Raw genomic sequence first — 9,268 nt, forward strand, 5'->3', positions numbered from 1 at the left:
GTTGATAAACAGATCATTAAGTTGCGTGAGGAAATAAAAACAGCAAAACAGTCTTTAACCAGGAAGATTCAAAACGCAGTTGCCCAGAAGAAACCCAGGGATGGTATGAAAAGAAAGTTAGAAGATATTTGTCATGAAAATCCAGAAGATATATTGTAGCTTTATTTGGGGGTGCAGCAGATAATAGAAGACGAACGGAATCTATGCGAATTGATGAACTCATACAAGAATTACGTAAAATAGGATTTGACATTAGTCGCAGTGGGACATATCTTCGTTTGATTCCCAGAAAGTCTAATTCTGCAGAGGGACGAGGACATGTATCGACAGTCCCTGTTAAGCTCATTCGGGCTCAAACTGATCACCACAAGAGCCACTTAGATATGAAGTTCGCTGAAACATCAATCCATTATTTAGAGAACATCGCATCCATACTTGGACCAGATCAAGTATTTTTCATATCTCAAGATGATAAAGCTCGAGTCCCTATTGGCGTAACTGCGGCAAATAAGCAAGCACCTCTTCTAATGCACATGGAATATAGAATCAAATTACCTGATCACGATTGGGTAATCGCTGAGCGTCATAAATTAATACCATCTGTTTACGCTGGTATCAAAATCACTTCCAGTATGCTAGGACAACCGCAAGCCGTTGGATATTCTGGACCAACATACATCGCTATTCGAAGTGGAAAGCATAGTTCATCTACTGCTAATACTCATGCTCAGGATTTCGAGACCCTTCTCGAACTTGAATAGTTTCGACCATTAGCTAAAACTGACCATGGACTAGTAAAACCAGTGGTAATCATGACGGTTGATGGAGGGCCAGATGAAAATCCGCGTTATGAAAAAGTCATAGAGTTTGCTATACAACACTTTAAGCGACACGATCTCGATGCATTGTTTTTAGCTACCAATGCTCCTGGAAGAAGTGCGTACAATTGAGTAGAGCGCAGAATGGCTCCTCGTAGTCGGGAACTGGCTGGTTTAATATCGCCTCATGACCATTTTGGGTCTCATTTGGATGAACGTGGCGTTACAATTGATGAGCATTTAGAAAGATCTAATTTCGAATTTGCAGAAAATGTATTAGCTGAAGTATGGAGTTCAATGGAAATTGATGGCTATAATGTTACTGCAAAATATGTTGGGGCAGGTCAACAAGATGTTCCTGATTTTCCAGACATTAAATGGTATTCAGAACATGTGCGTGAAAGCCAATACTTGCTTCAAATTGTAAAATGTAGAAATACAGAATGCTGTCGTCCAAGAAGTGGCCTATTCAGATTACTAGATAATAGGTTTCTTCCACCACCCGTAAAAGTAAAACAAACAGTGGATGACTTGGTTTTGGATGAAGGAGGGCGATTTCTTAATCTTCCAGTCAATTTAGCTCTACGCTTAAGTGCTTCACTCAAAGATTTCCTGCAAATGCCCTACGATTATTTTTGTCCGACGGTAAAATTGAGGCTATCAAGTGGAACATGTAAAACGTGTGGTCTTTATCATGCTTCCATCAAGTCACTAAATCGTCACATCGAAAAGATCCATAAAAAAGCAAACATGCACACTGATAGGAAAGTTAGACCTGTAAGAGTCGCTGCTCGTCGTGCTAATGAACTGATGTGCATTATTCAAAATTTAGAGCACCATGATGTTAAATGGCTCGATGAGAACGACGTAGACATTCCAAAATCGGATGAAAGTGAGCAGATTCACAACACTAAGCAGCAATCCAAGCAATCCAATGTCTTCGAAAACTTAGAATCATGGATTCGGGTTTCATGGACTGAAGACTGTTAATTTGAATTTAATATGTGTACCAAAAATTTAAAATAAGTTTGTTATGTTCGTAAGATTATAATACATATTTTTGTCCCTTACTCTATGTTGAATACTCATCAGTAAAATCTAATCTCTATTCTAAATCTATTTTCTTATTTTTAAAATTATAATTATAACATTATAATTATAATATAAAAAAAAATACATTTTTTAATTGAAAAATATTTACGTAAGCATGGGGGGAGGGGGTAAAAGCTTTGCTTACTTTTGATGACAAGGGGGATGGGGGGGTAAATAATTGTAATAAATCTGCTTACGTAATACTTGAACGGCCCCTAACAGATGAGTTTTTAATCTCATTTGACATTTTCGTTAATGTGCGGTGATTTTTTTTTTGCAAAACGTGTTAATTTTCCAAACACGTTCTCTTTGTGCAAATTTAAAAAAAAAAGTGCTAGAATTTTTACGTGACGGCCAGTCTGCCCGTGATATTGCAAAAAAGCTGCAACTTAGCCATACCTCGGTTTTACGGCTTGAAAAAGCAAATAATGTCGAAAGGAGCAGAGTCAGCAAAGGAGGCAGACCAAAAAAAATTACCGTGCGCGATGCTAGACATATTGGTATGCTTCTAAATGCAAACAAACTGTCTTCGCCGAAGGAAGGGTTATCTCTTTTGCACCAAAAAGTAAGCGTGTGGACTTTACGACGGGCTTTAAGGCAAGCAGGATACAAAGCAAAAGAGAAACAAAAGAAGCCTGCTTTATCAGCTAAAAACATTTCTGCTAGAAAAGCCTTTTTAAGACGTCAAGAGCATTGGACAGTTGATGACTGGAAAAGAGTACGGACAAATTATTTTAATTTATAGGAGCTTTCTAATTTCTCATCTTTTTTGTTTAAGGTAATTTGGTCCGATGAGACTAAAATTAACCGTTTCCAGTCTGACGGGAGGTCCTGGTATTGGACAAATTCCAATGGACCACTTCAAGCACACCAAGTTAATCAAGCGATTAAATTTGGAGGTGGTTGTTTGATGGTTTGGGGATGCATTACTCCCTTTGGAGTTGGTCCCATTGTGAAAATCGACGGTAAAATGAACAAGGACCAATACTTAAGAATTTTGCAACGAATTTGCCGGTTGCTGTCGATATGTTACGTATGCAAGAGAAGCGTGTTATTTTTCAACAGGACAATGATCCAAAACATTCGTCAAAAGTAGTGCAAAATTGGTTGAGATCCCAAACTTTTCAGACATTGGAGTGGCCGCCGCAAAGTCCAGACATGAATCCAATTGAAAACTTGTGGAGTTTTTTGAAGCGGCAGATGGCAAATTACGCAAACCCACCCAAAGGCATGCAAGAGCTTTGGGAGCGGATACAGGAGGAGTGGTTCGCGATTCCACCAGACTATATACAGAACTTGTACGAAAGCATGCCTCGTCGACTCCAGGACCTAAAAAAATCGAGAGGGTTGTGGACAAAATACTAAAACTTGTGGAGCATCTAGAAGTTTTCATCCAGTGCAAAACTGGAACAGTCCAGTTAATTCCATATTCAAGCGATTTTTTTATTTTCATCTGTATACTTTACTCTTTTTATGTGAATTTATGACACGAAATATATTAAAAAACCGAAATATAAAATTAAATTTGAAAAAAGTTAGTTAATAAAAACAATATACTACTTCGAAAAGAATTGTTTAATTTATTGTTCCACTTTTGCTCTTCAGTGTATGTGTGAGTGTGTATACACTCAACGTAGAGAAAATGTATTTTGACTAAGAGATGCATAAGCCTTCGACAAAAGAGAATAAATATAAAGAGCAATTTTGGTGATTCCCCAAATTATAAGAGCATACACATATATGTATGTATTTTAAGAATGCAATGAGCGCGCTCTTTCCATTTTTTGCTGTGCAATAACCTCACGTACAATAATGGTACATACATATGGAAGTACAGACGGCAAAATCAAAGTCTCTTTTACCTTATGCACCTTAATTCCTATTAACTCGCATTCTTTATTGTTTTTGGAAAAAAAAAAAAATTGCGTTTGACTTTGATTTTTATGTTGACAAATATTGAAAATCGAAGCGGCGCATTCTGTAGAAAAAAACACACCTACTTACATGCATGCAATGTATTGTATTTATGATCGTATTGCACAAAGGTGAAAAGTTCTCCGTACATAAACTACATTATCTTAAATTCAAAGGTAAAATTTTAAATTAAGCTCTTACCCAATTAAGTTCATTATAAGTTTTTGATTTTGTTAAACAATTTCTTAGACATGCCAAAAGCAAAATCTCAGTTATGTATATATATCTTCTGGACACAGGCGTCAAATTAGGTTTAGAAGAAACGACACAGTTGCTGAGCATGCAATTCGTTTAGAGAGCTCACGGTTGCCCACTTTTAAAATACATGGACAAGTGCACCATATTATTGGAAGCCTATTGCCACCGTCTAACATGGTTCCAAAATTTTTGCAAATTTATTTTTCTTCCGAAGAGGAACAGCTTTCGTTGCGTCAAAATGCTGCACCAACTCTTCAAAGAGATATCTTAAAATTAATTCAAGAAATTCTTCTCGGCAATAATGTGTACGTTCGAAGTTTTACGACTTCTATGGAACGTATGCCTTCTAATTCCAATAACTATAGGGTTATAATCCATGCCGACAAGCACCCTGTTAGCGAACACCGTGGTCGCTATAATTCTCCGATTACAGGCGAGGACGCAGTATTGATAGTTGATGAGAATGCTGATCCCCGCGATATTATCTTACATTCACGCGACAATACTCTCCATCGAGTATCAGAAATTCATCATTCATATGACCTCTTGCAATACCCCATTACAATTTTTGAATGGTGAGGATGGCTACAGCATCAATATACCGCAAACTTTTCCAAACTCTGGGGAATCTAATCCACGAAAAACAGTTTCATGTATGCAATTTTATGCATATCAAATAATAATAAGAGAAAATAGCTTGAATGCCCTTCATAGATATGGATATCTCTTTAACCAATATTGCGTGGATATGGCTGCTAAAATGATAACCGAGAGGTTAAATTTTATAAGAGCACATCAAAAGACATTGCGTGCAGATAATTATATACAGTGCTGGACTTAAGTATAGGCACAATCCGCTTTATAAAAAGAACTGCAGTTTTATTTGTATTCAGAAAAACGATATATTTATTTTGTAGGTATATTATAGGTGTAGAGTTTATACATTAAAAAATAGCTATGAAAACTAAATACATTTTCTTTGGAAATAAAGTTCAAAAATAAAAAAAATTTAAAATTAATTCGATATTTTACTGGACAAAAGTATAGGCACAACTACTTGCATAATTTTTTGTGCGCGTCTGTTTCAGTATCTATTTCAATTATCTGGCAACACTTTTATATTCAGCACATTCCTATGTGTACCGTTATTATTTTGTTATTGATTCAAACAAGCAAAAAGTTGATAACATTTTTGTAAATAATTATTTTGTTTGTAAACTCTTTATAATGAGCCCAAAAAAAACTGAAACAACAGTATCGGAGCGTAAAATCATTTTACACTTGCATAGCCAAGGAAAATCGTTTGCAGAGATCGGTGAATTAATGGGTCGTAGTCGTTTTACCATACGGACCATTGTAAATCGCTTCAAAGGTGAAACAAACTTTGAAAGTGCAAGTCGCTGTGGTCGTCCGCGCAAATTAACAGAGAGAGAACGTGCTCAGGTCATACGAAAAGTGAAACGTGATCCAAAAATTACATCTTCACAGGTTGCTGCAGAGGTAAAGGCAGAAATTGGCAAAGATGTACACTTTAAAACTGTACAAAGAGTGTTGCATGAGGCTGGGTTATAACTCTCGTGTGGCTAGACGAAAGCCCTTGACATCTGGCATCAATCAGAAGAAGCGATTGGAGTATGCCAAAGAGTTTGATTTCTGGGATCAGGTATTGTTTTCTGATGAAAGCAAGTTCAACATTTTCCGGCCTGATGGACACACAAGGGTATGGCGAAAACGTAACACTGCAATGGAATCTCGAAATCTTTTGCCAATGGGGATGTTGGCCGTCATAAAACAGAAGGGGTTACCAACAAAATATTAAATTAAAATTTCAACGCATTTTGTTTATCGTTTAAGTAGTTGTGCCTATACTTTTGGCCAGTAAAATATCGAATTAATTATAATTTTTTTATTTTTGAACTTTATTTGCAAAGAAAATGTATTTAGTTTTTATAGCTATTTTTTAATGTATAAACTCTACACCTATAATATACCTACAAAATAAATATATCGTTTTTCTGAATACAAATAAAACTGCAGTTCTTTTTATAAAAGCGGATTGTGCCTATACTTAAGTCCAGCACTGTACATACATCTAAGGGATGCTGTTAACGAGGATTGCAATCCCGAAAATATAGGCCAGTTGGTAATTTTGCCGTCTTCATTTACTGGATCGCCTCGATATTTGCATGAACGTACACAAGACGCCCTATTATATGTCCGTCATTATGGAAGGCCCGATTTATTTATTACTTTTACGTGTAATCCAGAGTGGATAGAAATCAAAAACGAGTTGTTTCCAAATCAAAGACCAAGTGAGCGTCATGACATTGTATCAAGAGTATTCCATGTCAAACTACACCAACTCATGAACTTGATTACGAAAAAAGATATTTTTGGAAAAGTTAGGTGCCACATGTTTACTGTCGAATGGCAAAAGCGAGGTTTACCTCACGCACATATTTTAATTTGGCTAAGAGATAAAATACTTCGACATGGATCGCATTATATCAGCAGAAATTCCAAATAAGGACGAAGATCCTTTGTTGTACGATATAGTTACAAAAAATATGATCAACGGCCCATGTGGTGCTAATAATTCATCATCGCCATGTATGTTGAATGGAGGATGCTCAAAAGGATATCCACGCGAGCTCCTCAAACAAACGCAGACCGGGGAAGATGGATATCCAAAATATAGGCGAAGATTCTCAGCAGACGGTGGCCATACGCATTTACTTGCTAATGGGTACCAAGTTGACAACCGATGGATCGTTCCACATTGTCCTGTTCTGTCCAGATGTTTCCCCGCTCACATAAATGTAGAGTACTGCCATTCGGTGCAGGCAATTAAATATATTTGCAAATAAGTGAATAAAGGTAGTGACGCAGCGACATTTTCAGTGCAAAATAATATGGACGAAGAGCAAAATTTTTTGAATGGCAGGTATTTAAGCACGTCCGAAAGTATTTGGAGATTACTAGGATTTTCGATACATGAGCGATTCCGAGCGGTTGTACATCTATCTGTTCACTTAGAAAATGGACAAAGGGTTTATTTCACACCGAGTAATGTCGAGCAAGTACTGCAGCAGCCACCACAAACCACTCTGACAGAACTTTTTCCCTTTGTTCAGTTGATGATTTTGCAAAGACTTTGCTTTACTCCGAGGTACCCGCCTATTACACTTGGGTTAATAAAAAGTGGCAACGTAGAAAACGAGGAAAGAATGTCCCTAATCATCCCGGCATCAAGCGAGAAACTGCTTTAGGAAGGGTATATACAATACATCCAAATTACACAGAATGTTTCTATCTCAGACTTTTGCTGCATCATGTTCGAAGACCAACTTCTTTCAGTGATTTACGCAAAATAGATCGCTAAATATATCCAACATATCGAGCAGCTTGCCAAGCACGGCATTTGCTGCAAGGATGCTAATCATTGGAAGAACACATTGTTTCATGTTTTTGTTTTTTCGATCATGCTCATATATTTTTCGATCATGCTCATATATTGCGAGATTTCTGATCCAGCACATTTATGGAATTTGTTCTGCAAAAACTTATGTGAAGATATATTATATAGTGCGCGCGAGATTAGTAATGACCCTGAAATGGAAAGCTAACCACAGAGCAACGAGTAATATACGATAAGGTCTGCTCCAGTGTAGAAGACAATGCAGGAAATATTTTTTTCATAGATGCGCCCGGAGGCACAGGTAAAACCTTTGTGACTTTACTTATTTTAGCTAAAGTTCGCAATGAAGGCAAACTTGCTGTTGCAGTTGCTTCTTCTGGCATTGCTGCTACTCTTCTGCGTGGGGGAAGAACTGCTCATTCCACCTTTAAGCTACCACTTAATTTTTCTCCAGAACAAAGGTGTGCCTGCTCCATTAAGAAAAATAGTTGCACCGCTGATATTCTTCAGAAAGCATCTCTTATAATATGGGACGAGTGCACAATGTCTCATAAGTATCACATGGATGCTGTAGATTTATCGCTTAGAGACTTAAGATCTTCTCAGGCGCCAATGGGTGGAATTACATTTGTATTCACCAGTGGCGTAGCGAGGGCGAGGTGAGTGAGGCGGCCGCCTCAGGCGCCAGACCAAGAGGGCGCCGAAATCGTACGGATATAATATGGAACTTTTTTTCGTGGTGCGGCTCAAATCCAATTATGGTCATCATGGCCCATCCTGGTAATGAGTGGCAGGTACTGGTGAATATCGGGTTAACACACGCAATTGGTTTATACTCAAAACCACAAAACCACCGCCCATATTTTATGCTAGTTACTTAAAGACACTTTGCCATCGATTATAGTAAAATTAAAAAAGAAATAATTAATTTCAAAGAATTTTTCTTGCACGTACAGGTTGACGTGTCTCTTTTTCAGTCACTGGCACAAAATGCAGGCGCCAGTGTGGTTTTTAGTATGTACTTATTGCGTGTATTCGCCCGATATTTCACAGTACATGCTACTCAATATCTTGAAATGCCATAGGTGAATTTTGTTTTGCACTACGAATAAAAACAGGAGAGTTATATTATATCAATCTAATTTTGGCGCCCTCCTGGTCTGTTCAATTTTTTAATAGTCGCTAGTAATTGAACAAAAAAATAATAATAATAATAAAACAAATTCATAGATGCACATAAAAAAACATATGGGTGACCGGGCAAATATTTAAGTACAAAAATCCGAATCAATGGCGCTGTCAAAAATCAAGTCTGCTAGTGTTTACTTGATTAATTTTTTTTTCTTTATTATTAGTATTTTCATTGCAACTTGATTAATGAATCCAAATTAATCGATCCGTACAGCAATTTCATGTTTGATTGTACACCTGACGTATCTCATCATCATCATATTGAAAACGGGAAAGTGAGTATTGAAGAGAGATTTATAGATTTTATAAGTACTGAGGAAAAAACTGGAACAGGTATAGCTGATGAAATACTTGCGAAGTTAAAAGTAGACGGAATCGATATTAAAAATGCGAGAGGGCAATCTTACGACAATGGCGCCAATATGGCTGGGGAATACAATGGTGTTCAGGCGCGGATTTTAAACAGGAATGAGCAAGCCTTTTTTATTCCACGCGCAGCGCATTGATTAAACCTAGCTGGGTACCATGCTGCTTCTACCAATTCTGTAATGTCAAAATTCTTCGGTACAGTACAGAA

Source organism: Anastrepha ludens, chromosome 2, assembly GCF_028408465.1.
Source record: "Anastrepha ludens isolate Willacy chromosome 2, idAnaLude1.1, whole genome shotgun sequence".
Lineage (NCBI taxonomy): Eukaryota > Metazoa > Arthropoda > Insecta > Diptera > Tephritidae > Anastrepha > Anastrepha ludens.